The sequence below is a fragment of the Sarcophilus harrisii genome, chromosome 3 (genome assembly GCF_902635505.1).
Source record: "Sarcophilus harrisii chromosome 3, mSarHar1.11, whole genome shotgun sequence".
NCBI classification, from domain to species: domain Eukaryota; kingdom Metazoa; phylum Chordata; class Mammalia; order Dasyuromorphia; family Dasyuridae; genus Sarcophilus; species Sarcophilus harrisii.
In genome coordinates this window covers 427,311,444-427,338,383 of record NC_045428.1, presented here as the reverse complement: position 1 = coordinate 427,338,383, position 26,940 = coordinate 427,311,444, and the positions used below count along the sequence as shown (strand labels likewise).

General features: G+C 33.3%; 1 long non-coding RNA gene across 3 annotated transcripts in view; it reads left to right on the top strand.

The window, feature by feature from the left end:
• LOC116422469 overlaps positions 1-26,940 on the top strand; it is a 46,125-nt gene that overhangs the window by 13,742 nt on the left and 5,443 nt on the right. Inside the window, exons 1-4 of one of the 3 annotated variants that reach the window (XR_004233129.1) lie at positions 6,745-6,776; positions 8,441-8,515; positions 24,778-24,961; positions 26,691-26,807. This is a non-coding gene — a long non-coding RNA (uncharacterized LOC116422469). Of the gene's footprint in view, positions 1-6,744; positions 6,777-8,440; positions 8,516-19,281; positions 19,327-24,777; positions 24,962-26,690; positions 26,808-26,940 lie in introns of those variants that run through there. The other 2 variants (XR_004233128.1, XR_004233130.1) reach the window with 2 other exon arrangements.

Below are 26,940 nucleotides of genomic sequence, written 5' to 3'. Positions count from 1 at the left end.
TACAATTCCAGGCAACTGATGTGTACTTATACAGCAATACTAATTAATGATAATGATACCTAGTCCTTCCCATACCTCCATTTTCCTCCTTTGTGAAATAAGAGTAATAAGATGAGATAACATCATGAATTTGCCAGGGTGACTAACTATAAGCTAATAATTAGGAAGCATACTCTCAATCCTCTGTCTGAAAGAACTGTTCTTTGTGGAGTGAATCAACTCTCTCCCAGTGCCACTTACACAGTCACCTTTGCTATTGGAAAACAGGGATATGGTGCCAGGATAGGGTTAATTCTTCTCCCAAAGCAAACAGCATGTTGCTGTAGAGTGTTTACTTCTATCACAAGAACAGTCTCATTAATCATCATTCTGGATCAAGGTTATGCAAAGCCAAGCCGTTTCAACTTGTAAACTGATGAAGTCTGGCCAATTTGGACTAATTTTCCAGGCCTGCCTCTGAGTTAGGTGTACTTAGTGCACCCTCACCCGACCTCATGCTTTGCCAGCTTCACACACCCTGTCTCATAAGGCTTAATGCCAGCAGTGGAATTCCTTTGAACCTAAAAGAGGTGTGTCCTAGTGAAACTCTCTTCATCTTATTTAGGGAAAACAGATGGGGTATTTTCCTAGTGAATTAAGAAATAGGGAAAGTTTTTTTATTCCATCCTACTTTCCCTTGATAATTCTGAGTAAATGAGAACAGTAACATTTATCAAGTGCCTTCTATGTATTAGACACTGCACTGAATGCTAGGGATACAAAAATAGACAAAAAACATTCCTTGACCTTGAGGAACTCACAGTATAGTGGGCAAATAACTGTACACAAACAAAGTATACACAGGACAAACAAGAAATAATTCACACTAGGATTTAAGAGAAACTGGAAAAAGCTAACTGTAGAAAATGGGATTTTAACTGGGAATTGAAGAAAGTCATGGATGTCAGGAGGTAGAGACAAGGAAAGATTAGCTTCCAGAACCCCAGTGGTTCCCATGATGCTTACTCCCTGGCTGCCGAAATTTCCTCCAAAGGTTGAAGCTGTGACTCCTGCTTCTAATTTCCCCTAAACAAAACTTACTTTCTATCTTGAATATTCTTCATCAGAATTTCTATCATAGGTTCACAGTATTTTAGGATTTAACACTAGAAGGAACTTTAGAGATCACAGGATTTAGAGAATGTTACAGAATCACAGAATCTCAAAGATAAAAAGGATCTTAAAAGTGATCTAGTTTAACCTATAAGTGAACAGTAGTTACTTTTTAACAACATAGATGATTATGATTAAATGATTAGTTAAGTTCCTTCTAACATGTTGGCTCAGATATGCATTATCCTTCTCAGATGACAAATTGTCTTGACTGGGGCAAAATATACACAATCACAATAAGGTCTAGTGTTAGTCTGTGGGAGGTAATTTAATATACCTTAGAAAGTATATAAAGCAGTTTTTTTGTCTTTTTTTTTTTTTTCTCAAGGGTGGGAGAGATGCCCTTTACATGAACTCTAAATTGCCCTCCAAATCTTGACATTATTAGAACATCTTTGCACATTTAAAGTTAAAGCTATAGCCCAACACCCTAAGATCTGCATTTGCATGAATGAAATCCAAACTTTGGGTCAATCTTCTTCCCCTCTCAATAATTCTAGGCACATTTTGTTCTTATCTAGAGTTCTGAAGATCTTAGAATATAGCTAATATCTAGGCTTCCACAGCAAAAATGCATATTAGACATAGTCTAGACAAGGATGTGTTGATAAATATACCTGATATACTTTAAAATCTAATCTGAATTATTAACATTTTCTTGCTCTCTTAAGTCTTGATTAACAAAACAGTAAGTGAAATCTTAGTATGTTGCATTTTCTGATTTCTATGGTGTAAATGAGGAAACTTAAGTCAAACAAGGTTCAGTGACTTGCTCAGGGTTACACAACTATTAAGTGTCTAAGGCTGGACTTGAATTCAGGTCCTCTGACTCCAGGCCCAGCTGGCTCATACACTGGATAGAGCACTGGGAGTAGAGTCAGGAAGAGTCATCTTCCTGGGTTCAAATCTGGCCTTAGACACATACTAGCTACATGACCCTGGGAAAATTACTTAACCCTGTTTGCCTCAATTTCCATATCTACAAAATAATCTAGAGAAGGAAAATGGCAAATGGCTATACTATCTTTGCCAATAAAATCCCAAATGGGGCATGAAGAGTCAAACACAACTGAATAACAAATATCTTGATATAATACAATGAAAATCACAGTATATAGCTATTGTTCTTTTAATAGGCTGCTCATAAATATGATATAGTACAGAGAAATAGCATTTAACTTTATATTATGGCAGCTAGCTGGTTCATTGCCTAGAGTACTAGGCCTGGAGGCAGAAAGACCTGAGTTTAAATGTGGCCTCTGAACTTTAGTAACTATGTGAGTCTGGATCAGTCATTTAACCTTGTTTACCTCAGTTTCCTCATCCATAAAATTAGCCAGAAAAGAAAATGGCAAACTATTCCAGTGTTTTTTGACAAGAAAATCCCAAATGGGGTCACAAAGAGTCAAAGATGACTGAAATGAAAGAACAACAAAATAGCCTTAATGTTTATGCTGAAAATTTAACAATGTGTTCCCATGAGTCAGTTTGAGCTGACTCTTGCACACTTCTAAATATACAGTCTTTATTTCATCCCACAGAAAATACACATAAAGAATTCATAGAAACCAATAAACAATTATTACAATTCATACCCATTCATTTCCAGTTAGTCTCACTTTAGGGATATATAGTGACATATGGGATATGTATAGAATGTCTCCACTCTTAAAGATTTACCCTAAATACTTGATTTCCTGAGAGAGGGATTGCTATGAAGGTAATCTCTGACATTTTGGTGAGTCATTTTTATGACTTTTAGAACCCATACAATCATATAGCCTTTTAGAATTTCTTTAAGGTTTTGGATTGCCTTTCAAAGGAAAGCTAACTTGTGGTTGCTTGTTAGACTTCCCACAAAAGTAAATGATGACATGAAGGTTCTAAATAGACATAGACAGGACTTGACCAAAATAGTTCACTGCATTTTGTTCATTGTCAGACAGACCATTGTCTCCTAATTTTTTGAGTCAGTCAACTGCATCCATGCAGCAGATTTCCAGGAATTTGTGGTACAAAGACAGGAGGCAATATTGATCGAATCTTTAAAACTGAATCCTTGTGTGAGAATCACTGACCCAGATACACAAAACAATAATCCTTTAACCGTGCAGTTTCCTTAAAGTAAAACCACTTCACCAGAATGATTCCATATATTTTCATAAATGAATTCTCTTTCCTTAATGCCCAAGTGCTATTTTTACCCAATGTAAAAAGCCAAGTGCTATTTTCAGCCACTTGAATCCCACCTGCCTTCTTGCATCAATTTTTGTTTGGGGTGATGATGTTAGTGATGATGCATAGTATGCAGCAGAGAGAGAAGGAGGGGAAGCACACACATTTCACAGGCTTGAGTTGCTTCATCTGTATCTCATTATTCAGTATTGTGAATTCAGTTCTTTTGAAAGAGATAAACATAAATGGGATAGAGTGGTACAGAGGAAAATGTAACCCTGGAAACAGACAAGTTGAATTCTATTCCTAATTTGGTCACTCACTAGTCATTATTTCTCTAGATTTCATTTTCCTCATTTGGACTCAATTCCTTCCTTTTCTGAAGTTCCATGCTACTGAATATAACACAAATCAGGTTTAAGGTGACCCAGGGGTAAAGAGAAACAGTGAGATGGCACTATCAATAGAGTGCTGGGCCTAAAATCAGGAATACTAATCTTCCTGACTTTAAATTTGACCTCAGATATTTGATAGTGGGGGTGACTCTGAACAAGTCACTTTATCCTATGTGTGTCACTTTCTTTATCTGTAAAATTATTTGGAGGAGGAAATGGGAAACAATTCTAGAATCTTTACCAAGAAAATCCCAAATGGAATCACAAAGAGTCAGACATGACTGAAACAACTGAACAATGGGGCAAAAGATATGTGTGTATCCATAAGGAGCCTTTCTAAATCTTGTTCTCAGCAGCTTCTCTGGAGCAGCTGGGTGGGTCCCTGTGACTCTGATTTTCTCTATAACTTTGTTTGGAATATGTGTTGACTTTACTGTCTCTCAGCATTTCCCTACTAGGTATGGAAATGATTTCAATGGGTTAGAATCCAGGGGCTTAGCAAAATTTTGCACAACTATTTCGTACTGAGCATGAAAGCACATTCCCCAGGCCTTCTCCAGGTAATAAGACTGGAGCTTGCACAAAATGTGTTTGATCCATGAGCCAAGAAGAGATTGCTGAGACAGAAACTGACTATAAAAGAAGTCCAAGTGATGGTATTTGTAAGCCCAGACAGATTTTATGAGTTAAATTATTTATGCTTATCTTGAATCAAGATGGCAACTGATGATCACTTCTTGAGGAATGTTTTATAGATCTATTTCTCTATGGGTCTTGGGGCAGTGATTGGATAGCAATTTACATGAAAATGCATAGAATCATAGGAAAGAATTATACTTTTAATTTAGGAAGATAGCCCTGTTGGTTAGAGCAAAGAATATAAGCTCCCAGAGGATGGGGGCCATTTTTATACATCTTTATATCCCTGACCTTGCTTTGTACATAGTAGTGATGAATAAAAATGCATTTCAGTGTTTACTATGTGGCACTATGCTAAGCCCAGGGAATATAATGAATTCATAAGAAACAGTTCTGGCTCTTAAGGTGCTTACATTTCAATAGGAGAAGATAGCACATGTAGGAGAGGGTTATCTAGGGAAATGATAGAGGAATGTAGAGAGTCTCAGGTCTATTGTGGAAGGTCCTGGTATAAGTGTGGAAGAGCAGGTCAGCAGTGACAGGTAGATGATAAGAATGATAAGATGGCTCGAGTAGGCAGCTGGATAACTGCTTATGATGTAAAGCCGGAAGAAGCATGAAGGTTAGAGACAGCCCAGAATTCTACAGAGGGCTGAAGGGTAGAAGCTCCAAAGATAAGTAGGTTACCTTCCTCAGATTCTGAAGAATATAAAATGATGGGGTTGGATTAAACCACCTGTAAGGTCTCTTCTAGCTCTTAATCTATTATTCTTCGATTCTATGGGTGTGCTGGTAGAGAGTTTTCTGAAAGCCAGGGAAAACAGAAGTCCTATGCATTCTTGGGTATACAGTGTTGAATACTTCTCTCACAACACTCCTTTGACATAGGTTGCTTAGGAAATAGAAAGGTCCTTCCAATTGGTCCTCAATGAATATGTTAAATCATAATATTATAGATCAAAAAAAATCATCTACATCTTTGAGAAACAGAGACCCAGAGTGATTAAATGGCTGACCAAAACATTGAGTCAAAAATATTAGCTGATGTTTATATAACTATTAAAATAATTTTCTCATAATTATGTCATATGGTAGTTGTTGTAACTATTATAACCATTTTGCAAAAGAGATAACTGAAAATTAGAGAGATTATGTATCTTGCCTCAAGATTATATAATTTGAATAATCAGAGCTGAAATTAGAACCCAAGATTTTTGACTTTCTACCTCACTTGCTGCAGCTAATGAATAAAGGAGCACATTGATAATAACATCAAAATACTGGCATAACTAAGAGGAGGGGGCAGATAATTAAGCTTTGTTCAGTTACTTAACTGTATATATGTTGTATCTTTATTAAAAGTACCTAGTTCATCACTTTTCAATTCAAATAAATAATTATTTTAGAAAGCTTTGCCAGCTATCTTTTGTATCTTTTGAGTATAGGTTTATAAGGGAGCAGGAATGGAAAGTCAAGAATACTGGTCATCACAAAGAAATTAAAACCATTTCTAGTCATATGAAAAAATGCTATAAATCACTAATTGATTAGGGAAATGCAAATTAAGACAACTCTGAGCTACTATTCCACATGTCTCAGATTGGCTAAAATAACAGAAAAAGATAATGATAATTGTTGTAGGAGATGTGGGAAAACTGGAACACTAATGCATTGTTTATGGAATTGCAAAATAATCCACCATTCTGGAGAACAGTTTTGGAGTTAAGCCCAAAAGGTTATAAACCTATACACACCCTTTGATCCTGCAGTGTCTCTATTGAGTCTGTATCCCAAAGATATCATAAAAGAGGGAAAAGCACACCCATATGTGCAAAAAATGTAGCAGTCTTTTTTTTTTTTTTTAGCGGCAAGGAGTTGGTAATTGAGTGAATACATCAATTAGGTAATGACTGAATATAAGTTATGGTATATGAATGTAATGAGATGTTATTGTTCTATAAGAAATGATGATCAGATTGATTTCAGAAAAGCCTGAAAAGACTTAGGTTAACTGATACTGAGTAAAGTGAGCAGAACCAAGAGAACATTATACACCATAAAAATAAGATTATCTGATGATGAACTATGATGGATTTGGCTCTTTCCAACAATGAAGTGATTGAAGGCACTTACAATAGACTTGGGATGGAAAGTGCTATCTTCATCCAGAGAAAGAACTATGAGGACTGAATGTGGATCAAAGCATAGTATTTTCACCTATGTTTTTTTGTTTGTTATTGTTTTTTTTTTCTTGTAGATTTTTCCCTTTTGATATGATTTTCATTGTGCAGCATGATGAACACTGAAATATATTTATAAGAATTGAACATATTTAAGCTATATCAGATTGCTTTCTTTCTTGGGAAGTGAGGAGAAAATGAGGGAGAAATATTTGGAATACAGGATTTTGCAGAGGTGAATATTGAAAATTATCTTTGCATGTATTTGGAAAAATTAAGAAAAAACTATTGTAAATAAAAAGAAAAAGAAGTCAGAAGATTCAGGTTGTAGTCCCAGCTTTATACCTCAACTTCTGGGCAATGTTAACTTCTCCATTCCCAAATGGCATTCCAAATAAAACCCATAAGGCAAAATTACTTGGTAGTAGAAGGTGAACAAAAGAATGTTAGACTAGTTCTCCTTTTTCTACTTTCCTTGGGATGAATGAGGAAATTTTAAGCTTCAGAAGGCCTAGAGAATATAGCACTTTCCACTTTCTCATCAATTGCCTACTAATATCTTTGAATGAGGCAGCAATAGAATTCTGTATATTGGAAACAAAGGACAGACTGAAACACATTCATGGCATAGGAAGGAACTCGGTGAAACAAAATAAAACAAAAAAAATTACACTATGTCTAAGGAGGACTTCTTGAAAATTCCACACAAATGAGAGAAAAGGATTTGCAGCAAGTAGGAAGTGTTACCCTTTTGTCACATGTCCTCTCTATGTAGGAGGATTTACTTTTCCCTGGACTTCATATTTACCTGTGAAACTTTGGGGAGTATATATTGTAAAAACTGTACTTATTGTACCCACTTAGTAAACATACCTTTCTTAAAAGTTTTTTTTTAAATATTGGTCATTAATCATTTCATAAAGAGACATTATTTTTCAGTATCTTGAAGTCTTGAGATTATGGGGTATTCAAGAATAACCAGGGGACTAAGAGAGAGGATTCCTCACTATAAAGTCCTCAAGTAAGGGGAAGGGAGACTAAAGCAATGAAAAGTTCTGAGTAGTTCCATTGCTACTCCTAACTGGATTCATCTTCCTATTTAGAATACAAACAAATTTAAGGGATGGGGCATGGAGCTAACAACTCTTAATCTTAGAGATGGACAAAATAAGTTATTTTAGATAGAACCCAAACTATCACTTGACGTCCTCTGCTCTAGAGGATATTGTTTGTCCTTGCCAGTTATTCAAGTAGTAAGTTGTCACAAGGATAAATAGATCAATTTAACACAATAGGTAGGAGAGATGGTCCTCTGAAGATAAGTGGAGGGTCACAGGGGATGATGAGATCTAGAATTCAGAAATGGAAAGTATTTCCACATTTTACAGTAGAGAAACAGAATCATGGATTTAGAATTGTAACAAATCTCTAAAATTGGAAGAATTTAGAATTGCAAGAAACTTTTGTTTTTGTTTTAGATAAAGATACTGAAGCTTAGAGAGATTACATGATTTATCCATTTTTATTCTGGGAGTAAGTGGCAAAGCCAGATTTCAAAGCTCTGATTCCAAATTTGACAGTTTTCACTCTATGATTATCTCTAGTCAAGCCTAGGTTCCCTTTATACTATGATGCATTCTGATTTTCTTGTGCCCACCTTTTGCTCCCTCTTTGTACAGAATTTATATATTTTCTTCAGACATACATTAAAAATTGAGATTTCCTTCAAGATCTTGTCTAAGGAGTGTGTATGTGTCAGGGGAAGGAGAAGGGAGGGACATTGGGGATTGGGGTGAGATCACACATTTGTTAGTTGCGGGGGGGGGGGGGGGGGGGAAGCTTAGCTGAGGAAAGAGGAAACTCACCTGCCTACTGTTAAAGTCTGCTTTTGTTTTATAGTTATTGGAGAAACTGTTCATGTTTGGCCCATTTAATGTGACTCCTACAATGCCTCAGAGGTCACTGAAGTTTGTGGTGAGTTGTTAATTTATGCTGTTTGCACAATTTTAAAGTACCTAAGAGAATTATCTTCCATCCACTACTCACTTTCCAAACCATTATGCACTTTTAACTAAGTATTAGCATAAGGATAGCTATTTCTTGGTGAATACATTTATCATTAAGTGTAGGGGAAACAGAATAACTCTCTGTTTGTATATACCAAGGGACTTGGAGAAATTTGTGGTAGAAAAACCAGGAATTTTCAAAGTGTTCTAGTTTGCTTGTCCAGGTAGTTTGGCAAGAAATGTGAAATTTGAAGATATCCAGCTGTGAGATTTATGTTTTTAAATTTAGGTTTGTCTACAGCAGCTACAAATCTGAACATAAGTAGTCAATGCGTGTTCCAGAGATTCATTTGCAAGTCAGTAGTTTGAAACTCAGATAGTGCTCTCTATAGAAATATTGTAATATTGGTATTTAGGGTACCTAGACAATGCTGCCTCTTCAAACCCATTGTCATTTCAATGTCACTGAACTATAATCCTGATAATATTAGCTTTGATGGTAGAAGCATGGGAAACTGAAGTAGATTTACATTTTTGCATCCTCTCACCTCATTTAGGTCTCCCTCCCTTGTTTCTGTGATCCTCTCCCAAGTCACCTTTATTTTGCCTTAAGCCTGTTCCTCATTATAGTACCTCAGAATCTGTCCTATCTTCACATAAGATCTTCCATGCTATAAAAGTATCTTTTGATGTGTGTAGAGGAGAGCTGAGGTGATGGGGTAGAAGAAGCACTCAGCCAAATTCCAAATAACTTTAAAATAACTCCTAAAATTGAATTCTGGAATGGCAAAGAAAACAAAAAGTCAGGGTGAGACATTCTTTTAGTCAGAGACAATTTAAGAGATCCAAAGGGGAGATTTCTGACACAGGGGTAGAGATTGGCCCAGAGGCCACATGGATTCAACATCAGCCCTTTATGGTGCTGGCAGCAGCAACAATTTTAGAGGCCCTAAAGCCAGAAACTGTAAGGAGAGCTGAAAACTGATCAGAAAGAGATTGCAAAAGACCCAGGATCAGATGCTATTTGGCAACTCCATTGGCTATACTATTTCCAGGTCAAAGTTCAGGAGTAGAGAAAGGCATTTTCAATTAGGAGGGAAAAAGAATGAGGAATAGTATTGTTTGCTATTCTAAGATAGAAGTATCTATTGCCATCCCCAAAGATCCCTAAAAACTAAGGCATAAACCAGGATAGCACTGACTATTTGTTTTCCTTGATCACATCACCTTGAAAGTACCAAAAACTTCTAACCCTCTAAAACTAGCTCTTAAAGCTACAATGCCAAAAAAAAAACCTAGCAATCCATATTTCAAGAAATTATAAAGGAAGACTGCACCAATATTCTAGAACCAGCAGGCAAAATAGAAGTTGAAAGAATTCACTCATCATCACCCAAAAGAGATCCCCAAGTGAAAACTGCCAGGAATATTACAGCCAAATCCCAGAGTTCCAAAGTCAAGGAGAAAATACTTCTTACAGTCAGAAAGAAACCATTCAAATATCATGGAGGACAGTTAAGATCACATAAGATTTAGTAGCTATCATGTTAAAGAAGTAGATGGTTTGGGATATGACATTCCAGAAGGCAAAGGAGTTAGAATAATAGCCAAGAATAGCCTACCTAGCAAACCTGAGTATAATATTTCAGGGGGAAAATAATATTTAATAAAATAGAAGACTTTCAAGTATATCTGATGAGAAGACCATAGCCAGAAAATTTGATACAAGACTCAAGAGAAGCATAAAAAGGTAAACATGAAAAAGAAACCATAAGGGATTATAAGGTTCAACTATTTCCATTTCTATATGGGAACATGCTGCATGAAATTTAAGAACATTGTCATTATTGGGGACACTCCACTTTCATCTAAAGTGCCTCAAAATGGAATATAGGTATAGATATATACATACAGAGACATACAGTTGGGTATAGAAATGTATTTTACCTAATAGTGAAATAATAAGAGAAAGAAATGAAAGAACTCAGAGGTGGAGAGTAGGAAGGGGTGATTAAAGAGAAGGTAGATTCAAGGAAAGAAGTGGAAAACAAAACAAACTAGAAGAGTAAGATAAAAAAAGAGAGAAGATAAATAAAATAGGTTGAAAGGAAATGCATAGTTAGTAATCATAAATGGAAATAGGAATGGTATGAATTTACCCATAAAATGGAATCACTTAGCAGAGTAGATTAAAAACCAGAATCCAATAATATGTTGTGTACAAGAAATGTATTTGAAGCAGAGACACACAGAGAATTAAAAAAAAAAAAAGAAATAAAATAAAATAAAAGGCTAAAGTAGAATCTATTATACATTAATTGTAGTGAAAAAGGTAGCAATTATGATCTCAGACAAAGCAAAAAAAGATAGTTAAAAGAGATGATCAGAGAAATTACCTCTTGTTAAAAAAACTACATAGACAATGAAGTAATAATATTAAACACATATACACCAAATGGTATAGCATTCAAATTCTTTTTTTAAATAGTATTTTATTTTTCCAGATACATGCAAAGATAGTTTTCAACATTCACCATTGCAAAACCTTGTGTTCAAAATTTTTTCCCTCTCCTTCTCCTTGTTTCTCCCCCAAATAATAAACATGTACAATTCTTCTAAACATATTTCCATATGCATCATGCTGAACAAAAAAAAAATCAGATCAAAGGGAAAAATATGAGAAATAAAACAAGCAAACAACAACAAAAAATGAAAATATTGTTCTTTGATTCACATTCACTCTTCATAGTTCTTTTTCAGGATGTGGATGGCACTTTTTGTCATTAAGTCTATTGAAATTAACATCCAAATTCTTCCAGGAAGCAATAAGTGAATTATAGAAGGAAATAGTATAACTATACTAGTAAGGGACTTCAATTTTTCTTTCTCAGAAATAGATACATTTAACTGTTAAATAAATAAAAAAGAAATAAAGGAAATGAATAAAATCTTAGAAAAATTACAGATAGCTAGAGAAATTGAATGCTGATAGAAAAAAATCTCAGCTTTATACGACATCTTCATAAAAATTGACCATGGATTGGGGCATAAAAACTTCACAAACATCTTTTTATTTTTATCTCCATCACATAACATAGTCCCCTAGAATATAGGAAGTGCTTAATAAATATTTTTCATGTTCTCATTCCACGTTTTGGTGTCAAATTTTAAAATGTTGACTGAACTTTGATTCTTTAGAATGAAATATAAGAATTTTACAAATCAAAAATGATGGAAATACAAAGTTTGAACCTAAGTATACTATTTCTGATTCCAGTTCTTTGCTATTGTAGCCCAGAGCCTAATATTACAAGTTATTTTTCTCCTGACGTTAATGTTAGTTATTTTGTATTTCCCTTCCCTCCTCCCCAAAAAAGCCCAAAGATCATTAAGGAGTGAGAGTTCATTTTGAAATGGGCTAGTCTGCTGACATCTTTTCTCCTTTTAGGTAGTGAACATACTTAACAATATCCTGATCTGAGTGTGACTTCAGTGAGTGTGTAGGGATTGCAGAGCAAGAGTAATATTTGCAGGACTAATAGAATCTATTTTATCTCTCACACCATATCATACAGTGACTAACTTTTCTACATGCGGGGCAAGCTCTGAACCTGAGATTCTATTTTGATGCAGAAGAAGGTCATTTCTTTTCAAAGGGAATGAAATTTGTTTGTTGATATAATTCCCATTATTTTATCAGAATGAGATTACTTATCATGAATACAGATTGGAACTCTTTATAACTTATAGTCTTTATAATTTATAGCTTTATATACTCTTTATAACTCTTTATAACAGTCTTTATAACACAGTTTTAGAGAGTTACCTATAGCTTAGAAAGATAGTGACTCTTGTGGTCCATCATATAGCTAGAAAATGTCATATAGATGATTAGAATTCAGGTCTTTGAGGCTAAATTTGGTATATCTTACATATAGATTCACAGGGCCATAGACATAATAAGTGTCAGCTGATGATTTGCATATGATGATGCATATGATGTTGGCTCTGAAGTTCCCTCTACTTTTTGGCTCTGTTTTCCTTAGACCAAAAGGGAATATTAGAAAGTTAGTGACCCATGCATAAACTGAGAAGATGTGATGTAACTGGGTGTATGTAAACTGCCTCTTAATAAACTTCTTGAATGAGATAAGTCATCTGGCCACTGTTACTTAGTCTTGAAGACAGATGTAAAACTTACTGAGTTAGATTTCTAATGAAAAGAAGGCATATCTGGGTGTGTCTCTTGTTCATAAATATCTCTGCTGCTTTCTTTTTCATTAAAGATGCCACCCACAGAGAGTTTTGCTTAATAAAAGGTCAATGCCTAATTTTCTTATTTAAAAAAAATTAAGATTAAAAAGTTCTGCTGACACCTAAGGAAGCCTTCTTGAAATGAAAGAAAATATTCCAAAATATAATAATAATTAAAGCAAATAATAAGTTATGCATAAATCCCCATTTCCCTGTCTCTGCTCAACTGGAATTGATTATTAACATGTTTATTTCTCCAACAATAATGTCAAGATTTATCATATATTTTTTCTTGGAGATAGAAGAGAATGAATCTACTATTTTCTTTTTTAAATGAGACTTTCCTTTGAAGTAATATTGGACTAGGAGTCAGGACATTACCAGTTTTGTCTTGGTGCTGCTACTAATTAGTCAGCTGAACTTAGAGATTTACTTCACTCTCAATGCCTGAATTTCTTCATCTGTAAAATGAGAAAGTTACCTCGGTTAAGTGGTTCTCAACCTGTGGACTGAAGATTCCTGAGGGAGACATGGAAGTTTTTTCAAGGAGCCTATGAAGACTTCTGTGAATCCATAAATAATCTTTTTTTTATTAAATAATATTTCACTATAAAGATATTAGATGCATTACTATTTTTACATATATGTAGATATTATAATGAATAAACTAAAAAATCATTTAAATGCATTCCTAATAAAGTGAAGTTTTTACATTATATATTTTCTCATTCAAAGAATAATAATACCATTATTATGAGATAGAAATTTATGAAATTTTCTGTTGTTAAAAACAGGTACTCACATTTGAAAAGATTGGGGACCAATGACCCAAATGATCTCTAAGGTGAATTTTAAATTAAATTCTATTATTTTATTTCTAGTAGTGCTTTCTAAGGCATTCTATATATACTATAATTAGGAAATGCTGACTTGCTGAATAAGATGCCTTATATTTTATTTTACCATATATGTTTATGTATATACATATATATATATATACACACATATCTTTATATGTATATGTATATCTATATATTGTATATGTATATCTATATATCTATATCTATCTTTCTATATATATATATATATATATTAAATAACCAAAGCAGAAAAGAACAATTGGAAAATGGGTTAATTACGCTGCTCTCTATACTTAATTAAATATAATCACTTCTATATTCAAGTGAATATAGTAATTGTATGTTTGTATTTCCACAATTATTTTATATTTATAAATATTTTATATTTCATTCCAAGGAATCAAAGTTCAGCCAACATTTAAAAATTTGAGGCCAAAACTGAAGGAAAATAAATGAAATATTTATTGAACTTACTATATTATAAGCTTTTTGCTATGTGCTAGGGATAAAAATTAAAATGTGAAACCATTCCTTGAGAAGCTGATGTTCTAATAGTAAGAAACAATATAAATATGTAAAGAGTGGTAAGAGAAAAGTGTTCTGGTCTTGGAAGTCACACATATGGTGAGTAGAATAATAGCATAGAGAATTAACATGCTTTCCCCATAAGCAAGAATAATGTTGTTTTGATAGCAAGTCCTAGAGTAAGGAGAGGAATGCTTGGAAATTAGCATGCATGATACACATGTGATGGTATGGCAGAAGATGGTGAAAGTGAAGAAGAATGGTCTAATGGTATGAATTGAGGTGAAAGGGCTCATTAATATAGTCTGTGGAGTTCCAGTTTGTATATAGAGAAGTCAGGTGAGGCAGAAGATGGCAAATTAAAAATATCCTTTGGGAATAAAAATACAAATAATAACAGAAGCCTGTCAAGAGTTTATGACAATGGATCAAAATCCTTTGAGTTTCCCGAATCTTTCAAGATTTAGATTGGATCTTGTCTCCTTCAAAGACCCACATTAATCTCTTCCTTCTTTGAGTTCTATTACATATATATATATATATATATATATATATATATATGTATATATAATTTTACAGTTAATTACATATTGAAATGATCTAAATGAAATATTAAACTGCTACTTGTATGATACTTTCCCATCACTCAAAAGATCTACTGATATTGGTAATTAATTAATGGATTGATTTATTGTGCATATTATTTCTGAATTAGCAAGACAAAATCTTCAAAGATATACTAGATGCTTAAAAATCTATATATATGTGTGTATGAGTATTATTAGGAAAACATATATAGCCACGTGTGTGTATGTGTGTGTGTGTGTGTGTGTGCGTGTGTATGCCTTTCAGAAAGTAACTTTTTATATTTGATTTATGAAAACCAAGTCTTGAATTTCCTTTTTTGTTGTTATTGTTGGTCCTAGATAGATTTAGAGTGTAAAGTAAATTTATTTTCACTCCCACCTTCTATTCAGCCAGGTAATGATTAATATGAGTTTAAATAATACAAAATTTAGTTTGATGAGAATGATGATATCAAATCCCTTTAATGCATACAAAAATTCAATTTAAAGCCACTAATGTTGAGTAGTCTGGCTTTTACATTTCATGATAATTATCATCTAACCCTGCCTCATTCTGTATGGATATGTTGTTGTATACAATATCACAAACAATGATATTATTTTTTAAAATTCTTAATAAAATGAAAGAGGAAGAATATTTCAAATGTAAACAAAGCCAGCACACACACACAAGAGGCTTGTTATTACATTAGAACAAATATTGAACATGAAATGAACATGGTCATAATGTCTGGAAAAAAGGATGAGATGAATATCTAAATCTACTGCAAATAATATTATAAAACATGCAGGTGAAATAAAAGAAGGCAAATTTGCATGAGCTTTTGGTGATTTGCAAATAACTCCAAGGAAAAGAAGTATTATAATGATAGAAACAGTATCATTTAGCTATTGTGAATTGATTAATTGCCACACCAAAAAGAAATGCAATACTCTTAGTAAAACAGTAACTAAGATAAAAGCTGGGTGGGGCCAAGATAACAAAGTACAAGGCCAGGATCCAGATGAACTCTCCCAACTTTCCTAATAACTTTAAAATAATATCTCAAATCAAATTTTGGAATAGCACAATCAACAAAAGGTCTGAGGGAGACACTTTTCAAGCCCTAGAAAATGTAGGAGATTCACAGAAGTCTGTAAGAGAAGGATGGGCACAGGCCTATAGCTCAACAGAAACAAAAGCGGAGGGTCTTGGTTTCCACTGTAGCAGCAATAAAAGCTTCAAGAGCTATCCTAATATCTTAGATCCAGAGGGTCAAATAGCAGTAGAAAGAATCCACTGATTACTTCCTGAAAAAATTCCCAAAATGAAAACTTTGAGGAATATTATAGCTAAATTCCAAAACTCCCAGGTCAAGGAGAAAATACTGCAAGCATCCAGAAAGAAACAATTCAAATATCAAGGAGTCACAGTCAGAATCACACAAGATTTAGCAACTTCACATTAACATAATAGAGGGGATGAAATATGATATTCCAGGGGGATAAAGGAAATAGCATTACAATCAAGATAACCTGGTCAGCAAAAATGAGTATAATGCTTGGGGGATGGGTGGAAGGGAGAGAAATGAATATTTAATGAATAAGATGACTTTCAAACATTCCTGATTAAAAGGCCAAAACTGAATCAACAATTTGACATCAAAAAGAAGACTCAAGAGAAGTATAAAATGGTAAACATGAAAAAATAATCATAAAGGACTTAATGGAGTTAAACCATTTATGGAAATGATATATAGAAAATGATACATTTAATTTCTAAGGACTTTGTCATTATTTGCTAAGTTAGAAGGAAGCCATGAGCATGAGTCAATTATGCTGAGATGATTCCAGAGAATCAGAAAAGAATAGAAAAGAATGTAAGATGAAAAAGAGGGATATATTAGGAGAAAGGGTAAGGGAAAGATAGAATGAGATTTTCTCACATAAAGGAGGCATGAATATGAAGAATTTTGCTAGAAGAGGGGAAGATGAGAGTGTGGTAGGCAATGATTGAACCTTACTCTTATCAGAATTGGTTCAAAGCAGGAAGACTATATCACTCCGTTGGGTATAGATTTCTATATTGAAAAAGAAATCTATCTTGCTCAAACAGGAAAATATAAGGGAAAGGAATAAGAAAGATGGGGAGATATTAATAAGGTTGGATTAATTGAGAGAGGAAGACAGACTCTGGAGAAGGGACAGGATTAAAAGAGAAAAATGTTATGGAGGGAAATGCATAGTTAGTAAATGTGAATGAGATGAACTAACCCATAAAATGGAAGTAGATAGCAGAATGAATTTAAAAACAGAATTCAACAATATGTTGTGAACAAGATACACACTTGGGACAAAAATACATATAGAGGTGAGATGAAGAGCTGAAGCAAAGTTTATTATGCTTCAGCTAAAGTAAAGAATGTAGGGGTGACAATCATGATCTCAGACAAAGCAAAAGCAAAATTAAACTTAATGGAAAGAAATAATTAGAAAACTGTATTTTGCTAAAAGTTACCATAGACAATAAAGTAATATAAAAATTATAGCAAATTTATCTTATAATTATTTCTCTCATTTCAAAAATATAGAATAAATGGAGTCAAAATTCTAAAAATAAAAATCACTCCCCAATTAATAAATGTTCAAAGAATATGATTAGTCAGTTTTCAAAAGAAGAAATCAAAGCCATCTAGACATATAAAAATTATCTAAATAATATTAATTAGATAAAGACAATTTAAATTGATTCTCAGATACCCCTTTACACTTATCAGAAATAACAAAAGGGGGGGATGAGGGAAAATAGATACATTAATGTAAATTGTTGATGGAGTATAGATCCATTCTATAGAACAATCTGGAACTCTGCCCAATGGGCTATAAAACTGATTCAATAAAGTCATTATTAAGTCAGTATCTCAAAGAAAGCAAAAGAAAAGGAAAAAGATCTATTCATAAAATAAATATTTATACCAGCTCTTTTTTGTGGTGGAAAAGAATTGGAAACTGAGATGATGCTTATCAATTGGGGAATGACTGAACAAATTATTGCATATGATTATGATGGAGTATTATTATGCTATAGGAAATGATAAGGTGAGTTGTTTCAGAAAAGCCATGATAAGACCTCCACAAACTGATACAAAGTGAAGTAAGAGCAATCCAGAGATCATTGTACACAGTAACAACAATGCTATGATAATGATCAACCATGAAAGACTTGGCTACTCTGATCAGTGATCTAATACAATTCCAAAGAACTCAATGAAAAAAAATGCTATCCATCTCCAGAGAGAGAACTATTGACTTCTGAGTGCAAATTGAAGTATGATTTTCTTACTATATTGATATCTTAATGGTTGTCCTCAGTGTATGAGCAGCCCAAACAGCAAGTGGTAGGAGGGAGGGAAAGAAACTGAACATCAAAATTTTAAAAAGAAAAGAATACAAAAAATAAATAGTAAATGTTTAAATAAAAAAGGACAAAATTTGCAGTCTTATTTAAAGATGTGGAAAATAATTGAAATGAAGTGGATGGTAAAGATTCACTACAAGCATTGGTTAGTTCAGTTGTTTTAAAAACTGAGTCAAAATGCACAATGCTAAAATTATTGGAGAAGCAGTTATTACAGATGAGGATGTGGCAGCTAAACAATAACTGAAGAAGAATGATATACTGATCAGTACATTTTTCAATATAGTTGGAACATGCTTATTCTAGAAAGCAAACCCCGCTCCAGACCTTTCATTTTTAAAAGCTAGGTTTTAAGTGTCAAAGGATTGCCTAACATTTTTTTACTTGGGTTATAGAGAAGGTGATTTTAAATTAAAATGAATTCTTGTTTATTGATCTAAAATCCTCATCCTCTGAGGAGCTACAACCATCTATTGTTTCCAGGTCTCTTTGGCAGTTTAATAAGAAAGCATGGATGACTAAATCTGTTTCAAAGACTGATTTTTTCATATTATTTTAGTACAGGTATTGAAAAATATTGCAAAGATTGGTCATAAGAACATTTAGTTGATTGTGTGAGAATGTAAGTATGCAAAAGGACCTAGGTATAGATGAAGCTTTCTGCATTTATGAAAAACAGTTTACTCTGTGGTACTAAAATATTATACTAAAATATTTTAGATAGGGGCAACTAGGTGGTGTGTGGATAGAGTACCAGCCCTGAAGTCAGGGGGACTTGAGTTCAAATCTGGCCTCAGACACTGAACACTTCCCAGCTGTGTGACCCTGGGTAAGCCTCTTAATCCCAAATGTCTCAGCAAAATAAAATAAAAATAAATAAAATATTTTATATAATAATGGCATTTTTGGCCTAATACTAATGCTTTCATTGGTCAATATGTCACAAAATATTTTTATTCTTTAATTTAAAAAATAGTTTCCTATTTTCAATTATCTCATTGTTGGAAAGAGCCATGTCCATCAGAATTGATCTTTGTATAATCTTGTTACAGTGTATAATGAGCTCCTGGTTCTGCTCATTTCATCTCCTAATACAAATAAAATAGAAGAAAAAGAAGATATTACACTTTCATGGGACAGTAAAAATATATTTCAGGTAAAGATTTCTTATTTTTTCTTTCGTATAATTAAATCTTATAATTCTACTTTATCTGTCGACCATGGGCAATTTGATTGATTCCCTTGGTTGTGAAGTAGAAAAAGATTATGAAAGTGTGGCTGTAAGTTAACTCTTCTCAAGGTCAAGAAGATAATATTGATGGCTACTCTTATCCAGAAAAGGAAGAAAATTGGAATATTCTCTGCTATTAGTGACAATGAAACAGATGTAAATAAACAAACAAAAGCCTTCAGGAAAGGACCCTTGAAGAACAACTTGATCATTCTATGATCATCAATCTCCTCCTGAGTCAACATGAAGAAGATATTCATCATGTATATTAAGGCCAATAAACATTGGCTTTCAGACTAGAAACTACATTACAAAAATGTGACCTAGGTCAGCAAATAAGTCTGACTTGATGAAGAAAAGAATGTCTATGTGTTTATTTAGCCTTTTTCAGTATGTCTAGCTTTTAGTAATCCCTGTGGTTTTCTTGGGAAAGATATTGGAGACATTTGCCATTTCCTTCTCTAGATCATTTTACAGATTAGAAAACTAAGGCAAATAAGGTTAAATGACTTGCTCAGGGTCTTACAACTGTTCAGGGTCTAAGGCTGATCTCAAAAAGATGAATCTTCCTGACTTTATTTGGTACTACAGGTCTGTGTAGAGTTTTGTCCAACCCAGCAGTGGTTTGGATATTGTCAACAAAACTGGAATCAGCTGAGTTATGACAAATTAATCTGATGCCACATAATAGTTTTCTGTTATAATAAAATAAATAGCTACCTTAAGGTAATTGCCATGTGGAATATTACTTTTTGCACATACCTTGTTTTCTTCTTGACCAGCCTTTTTTACCTACCAGAAAATTTGTTTCTGTTTCTTATTGCAGTAGAATGTCTTTTTATATCTTGCCACCATGCTAACAATAATTAAAGTTCATGATGCTTAGTAATTAACTCTGAGGTCAAGAATACATTAGTATATGGATGGATTACAACATTTTGATTTAAGATGGCCATAAAAATGAATACAATTAAGTACTACTAACATTGAAATATATCCTGCTTCTTCAAAGAAGGGAAGCAAGCCTAAATGGTTTATTTGAGCCCCAAACTTAAAATAAGATTGCTTTTACTATATTTCTTTATAAATCTTATTGTCACAAGCAAGTATTTTATTAATGTTTGAGGATAGTGTGAGGAGGGATCACTGAGAACATATGATAGAGTATGCAATATAAGAAACTATTTATCAGAATTTAACTCTTAACTCAGGACCACCTTTTTATATAAAAGAATGGATAATCAATAAAAGTCTTCAAGCAGTTCTTGAATCCTTCACTGGATCCAAGATTTAATACATATTTTCTTTAGCAATTCAGGTTGCAATACATCTATTTCTTGAGTACTTCTTGTCCACATCTTTCCATAAGTCATATAGAATAGGTTTTTTTCCAACATATTGGGGCTGTCCTCTAGATCTCTTGACTGTAATTGGGTACTAAGGCACTGAGTTGACTGCATCTCTTTCCTTTCATTTTTGCTATGTAATCACATCCTTTTTTTTTTTGTTCTTGTTCATAACTTTTCTTTTATGTCACTTCTAGCAATAAAATGAAGATTATGTGACTTTCTATACTCTTTAGGTGATGAACAGTTTTGATTATTCTGAGTTTGTTGGGTTTCATAATTGATAACTTATCAAAATTAATTTTGATATGAATTATCAAGTTGATATTGATATATGATAATATGAATTATCAAAAGACTACTCATGTTATAAAGGTTTTTTTTTTTTTTGTTTTTTTTTTCAGGGAGAATGCTAGGGACAGTTAAAGTTCTGGGTAATTTCAAGTTTGAGTCCAGTTCATCATTCCTTTGTAATTTAATGTCTACTGAAAATATACATGCCAATAAATAATTTTTAGGGTTCCTTTATCCAAATGCATATGGACATTTAAGACTATAATACTTTTTTATCCACTTAATTTTTCCAGTTGGCACAGTTAAAACCCTTTTGAGTTATTGTGAAACTCATTTAGGAGACTCAGCAACATTCCAGAGCTTAATATACAATTTTCTTTTGAGCAGGAATGTTTTGAAGATCTTCCCACCTATAGAGAGCTCTTTCCCTCCCCCCTTCTCCCTTCCTCCCTCTCTCTCTCTCTTTCCCTCTCTTCCTTCCTTCCTTCCTTCCTTCCTTCCTTCCTTCCTTCCCTCCCTCCCTTCGCCCCCCCCCCCCTTTCATTCTCAAGGCAATTAGGGTTAAGTCACTTGCCCAGGATCACACAGCTAGTTAGATTAAATGTCTAAAATCAGATTTTAACTCAGGCCCTCCTGATTCTAGGGCCAGTAGTCTATCCACTACATCATCTAGCTATACTCCCTTTATTGATTTATTTAAAACTAAGTATAAAATAAGGAGGAAAAAAAGAAAAAGAAAGACTGAAAAAAGAAAAAAAAATTTTTTCAAAAAAATTGTCATGTGCCTAGCAGAACATCAGGAAGGATTCCTGTAATAATAATACATTTATATTTCAAGAAAACATATAATAATAGAAGACATTATATTCATGATAGTCTAGCTTTGCTTTCTTGTAGTTTATTCTTTTGTTCTCTGCTGTGCACTTTTTACTTTATTATTTTCCCCTCTTTTCACCCCACCTCCTCATCTTCCCCAAGCAGACTATTGTTAAGCACTGATTAGATATAGATAGAATATAGGTATATATATGTGTGTGTGTGTGTGTGTGTGTGTGTGCATATATACACATATAGATTCACACATGCATACAAATATTGATATACATAGATACACCTACATGCATGTATATACACACATATATATATATACATATATTCATTGTATTTATACATATGTAGACATGCATCTAAAACAATTTTATTATAGCTGATATAATGTAGATTTCTCTCTTGATTAAATCTTTAAATTTGATTGTCTGAGATCAATGATTATTAACTCTCCTTTTTTTCCCTAATAAATTCTACTTCTTGTCCTTATTATTGTATTTGTATATATCTATTATTTCCTATTCCTGCTTACTCTTTTATTTTAATTCTACTCCTTGGCTTGACTTGCTATTTATTAATCTCCCCCCACCCATGGCTTCTTCCCTTATCTTCTCCCATCACTTTTTCCCTCCCCATTTATCCCATTCCCATTAATCTACATAAGTTTTTCCCACTCCCATTAATTTAAACACTTTCTGTAAAGTACCTGATCCTATCTGGTCCTACTTCTGTTAATCTACATATCCTTCTATATGCTACCTTATCGTATTTCCTTATTCCTTATTTGGGAGAGTTCTATACACTTCATGATTTCCCTATTTAATCCAATGCTTGATGTGAGTAGATTTTCAGAATTATTAGCCCTCCTTCCCATCTAATGCCTCTATCATTTTTTTCCCTCAGCACCTCATTTGTATACTATCATTGCTATTTTTACCTTTTCCTAAATAGTTTTGTTTTTTAGAGTCAAGTCATATTCAGCTGTGCTCCAGTCTTTCTTTTGAATTACTCAATTACAGATGTCAATCTTAGACTTAGCATTTACTTTTCCACATATAAAATATAAGCAGTTTATTTTTAGAGTCCCTTGAAATTAGTCTTAAATATTGGCTCTTATATGTTAAATTTTCGGCTAAATTTTGGTTTGGTTTGTAATGACAGAGAAACTAAGGCAAGATAGAGATTAGAGAACAATTTAATAATTTATTTGAAAGGGAGAGATTTACTGGGACGAAATGGATCCTTGGTTTGGTCCCAGGGCTGAATGAGACTATCATCTCCAAGAATCCAGCAGTGAATGTCGGATACAAGATTCTTTTATAGGGTTACAAGAATGGTGACATAATGGGAGAGGTACCTAAGATGAGGATGATGTAATGGAGGGAGATACAGGAGAGGCCCCTGATATTCTAATGTCTAAAATGGATAAAGACCTTTATCCCATCAAACATTAAAAGTAAATGATTATAGCCTGAGGTCTAAGAAATAAGATCTTCATCCTATCAAACACAAAGAGGGAATGGTTATAGCCTGAGGCAAAGTAACTGAATAGGACAATTAGGGAAACTGGGTCAGGACAATAAAAGAGAACTGTGGCACAACAGGTTGAGACAAAATCATGAAAGTCTGTGAGTTTAGTTAGTCTAGACTTTTTGACCTCAGACATATTTCTTTTGATTGACAGTTTATATTATTTCAGGATAGGTAGTCTTTTATTGTAGCTGCTGAAAAATTGTGTACAATTCTAATTGTAGCTCCAGCATATTTGAATTGATCTGGTTGTGTGTGTGTGTGTGTGTGTGTGTGTGTGTGTGTGTATGTGTGTGTTTTGTTTGTTTTTTGTAGAATTTTCCATTTGATCTAGAGGTTTCAAAATTTAGCAGTAATATTCCTATGTGTTTCCTTGCAGGATCAATTTGAGGAGATGATTAGTGAATCTTTTTTTTTAATTTTTACATTCCCCTCATATCTTACCACTTCAGGATATTTTTAAAAATTATTTTTCTTTATTATTGTGTCAATTTTTTTGTTTGTTTTTTGTTGTTGATTTGTTCTTTTTTGGTCACAGATTTTGAGTAGTACAATTATTGTTTTTCTCTTCTTGATCTTTTTTCCAAATCTGTTGTTTTTCTTGTAATATGTTTAACATTCTCTTTTATTTTTTCATTTTTTATATTTTGTTTTGTTATTTCTTAGTCTCCTATAACTTCACTAGATTCCTCTTGCCTAATTCTAATTTTCAAAAAAAAATTTCTTCTTTTAGACTCTGGATTTATGTTTTCTAGTCTTTTCATAATCTTTTTGTTTTTCTTGAATGGTTCTTATTTTATTTAAAAAATTTTTTTAGTTTTTCCTCTGACTCATTTAATTTTTAAAATTTTATTTTTGAGTTCTTCTAAAAATTACTTTTTAGCTGGTAATTATTTAATGTTCCCTATTTTTAAGTAAGTTCCTATGGTTGGGTTCTTTCTCCTTTGCCTGCTCCCTTTTTAAAAATGAGAACTTATTAGAGTAATCACCTCTAATTCTGGAGTTTGGAGGATGGTTCCTCTGGCTTCACTTCAGCTCTCCCACTGGAACCCCAAATTAAAAGCTCAACCCTCCTACAAGTGCCTGCAACCAGCATTATCCCTGCCAACTGCTTCTGCATTCACCCATGTGCTGGTTCCTTTTCACCTAGGGGTCACATCTCTACAGCACAGCTGGACCTAGTGTTCTTAATTAGCAGAGATTCCTTCAGTCTTTCTGGACTCAGATCTCTGACTCCTCATGCTGAACAAGAGGTGAAAGTTTCTGTGGTTTGGGCTGAGGTTCCTGCCAAATCCTAGAGCTCCCCAATAGTTGCTAACCTGGAGGTTTTTATACTTCACAAAAGTTAAGATTCAGTTCTGGAATCTTTCTTTTTCAGTTTGTCCCAGGAGGACTCCTATTCTGCCAGTCTACATTTGACCTGAGGAACAATTGTTTATTTATTGTGAGGAAATCTTGAGATCTTGGAATTTTCTGACCACTATCTTCCCAGAATCCTCCTGGGAACTCCTTTTTAATTTGAATTCCAGAGCAGATGTCCATGGTCTTGAGGCACATCTTTGGTAAGAGCATATGAGTTGTTTTACATATGCATCCCTTGATATTAATAGAGGATGGTAAAGCAAAACTAGGTCTGTTGTAGGATGTATTAAAGAATCATTCTTGGTTTAAAAATTTACTTTGAAGACAATTTTCCAGAGGAAAATTTCTAAGGCTACGTATCTTAACTGATTTGAGTAGTTTTAGTTCTAATTAAAAAAAAAATAGTGTAAATTTGTATTTCCTATACTTTTCAACAGTGATGCATCTATAAAAAGATGGTCTGCTATGGAGCATCATTTATAAATATCTCCTTTTCTTTTTCTCAAATTTAGTATAGGTGTAAATTATTCTCATATTTTGGAGAAATGGGAAAGTAAGCATGTGGGTTGATAGAAATAATTTCCATTTTAAAAATCTTTTGTATTTTCACCTCTTTCAGACATAAAGAGAAATGATCCTTCAAAACCCTCACACAAATTGAAGAATCATTGCTATTAAGGTCAATGACAAGCTTTTATTTTCAATGAGCAAGAAGAAATGGAATTAGATCACAAGTGATTTTAAGTTAGCTAGAAAGAGAACTTCCCTAGATTGAATTTGTAACAGGTTGGAACTAGTTACTAGGTGAAACTCAGGAATTTCGTTTTCTAATTATCATTCCAAGCAGAGTAACTATTTACTTACTATTTTAAGTGAAACTCTGCCTAAGGCAAGGGAGTTGGATTAATAGACTTTTGAAGTTGGGATTCTACAAATCAGAAGTAGATATAATCTCACTTAGTAAACAGCAAATTAATCTTCTTGTTTTAATATTATATATATTCAGTTCTCTGGAAGAATCCATGGATATCTTGTTCATAGTTACCCACTCTTGAGATCATGGGGATATAAATGTTTATGTCACTTGCAAGGCCATGCCCCTCATGAACATTACTCATTTAGATGCAGATCAACTCTGATCTCATCATTTCATTTTGGAAGCTGTGCCATTTCTTAATGGCTGAACTACTCTGTTCCTATTCTACTCTCTGTTAACACATCAAAGATCCAATGAATTCTGAAATGCTCCTGATACCAGGAAGACATAATAATTTGAAATCATTTTATGTCATGAAATGAATTTTTGGAGCACATTCCAACCTTGATTTATTTTAAAAAATGACAAGGATATAATTTTTAGTGTTTTATTTGGTTTTATCTGCCAGTCCCCAGTCACTCATTCATGTAAATTCAGTCAACATGGTAAATAGGCATGGCATTGGTAAAAGCAATTATAAGATATGAGATTTAGATCAAGGGTTAAAAAGAAATAAAGATGGAGGTCGGGTGAAGGAATGTGGAAAAAATTTGTAGTAAAAGATCTAAAGAGCACTTGGAAAGAGGATTTTTTATTGAAATTTTTTCTTGCTCTTGTTTAATTATCTAATAAAACCTGCCACAAGGGATAATAAAATAAAGAAAAGAGCATTAAAATCTCACTGTAGTACTAATTATGGAACCAGAGTTCACTAGATTCATTAACCTAAGGAAACTTGAGCAATCATTTTTAAAAAACAATTCAACACACAGTAACACCCCTTTGCTCCCTATAACCTTTCTTGGTGGTTGGGAATTGGTGAAGGAATTGTGAGATATGATTTATTATATAATACAAATATGTATTATATATATATATAATGTGTATATTATATACACTTACATATCCACATACATATATATTTATGAATAAATTCTTCTTGTGAATCCTAGCAAATAGAAGACATCTTATGAGAATGAATGTATAACAGAATGAAGAAGAGACATTCCATTTGAGAATGAATTTTGGAAGACACTTTGGGAAATATTTGGAGCAAGCAGCTGGGTCAGGTAAATGTTGTTTATTAACTTGTCTCCAGTCCTGCCAATGAGTTGGTAAGAGAGTTCTGAGATTCAAGTTAGAAAAAGAAGAAAAATGATTTTCAGATGAACTATGGTAAGATGAGTTTGGAGACATGATGTT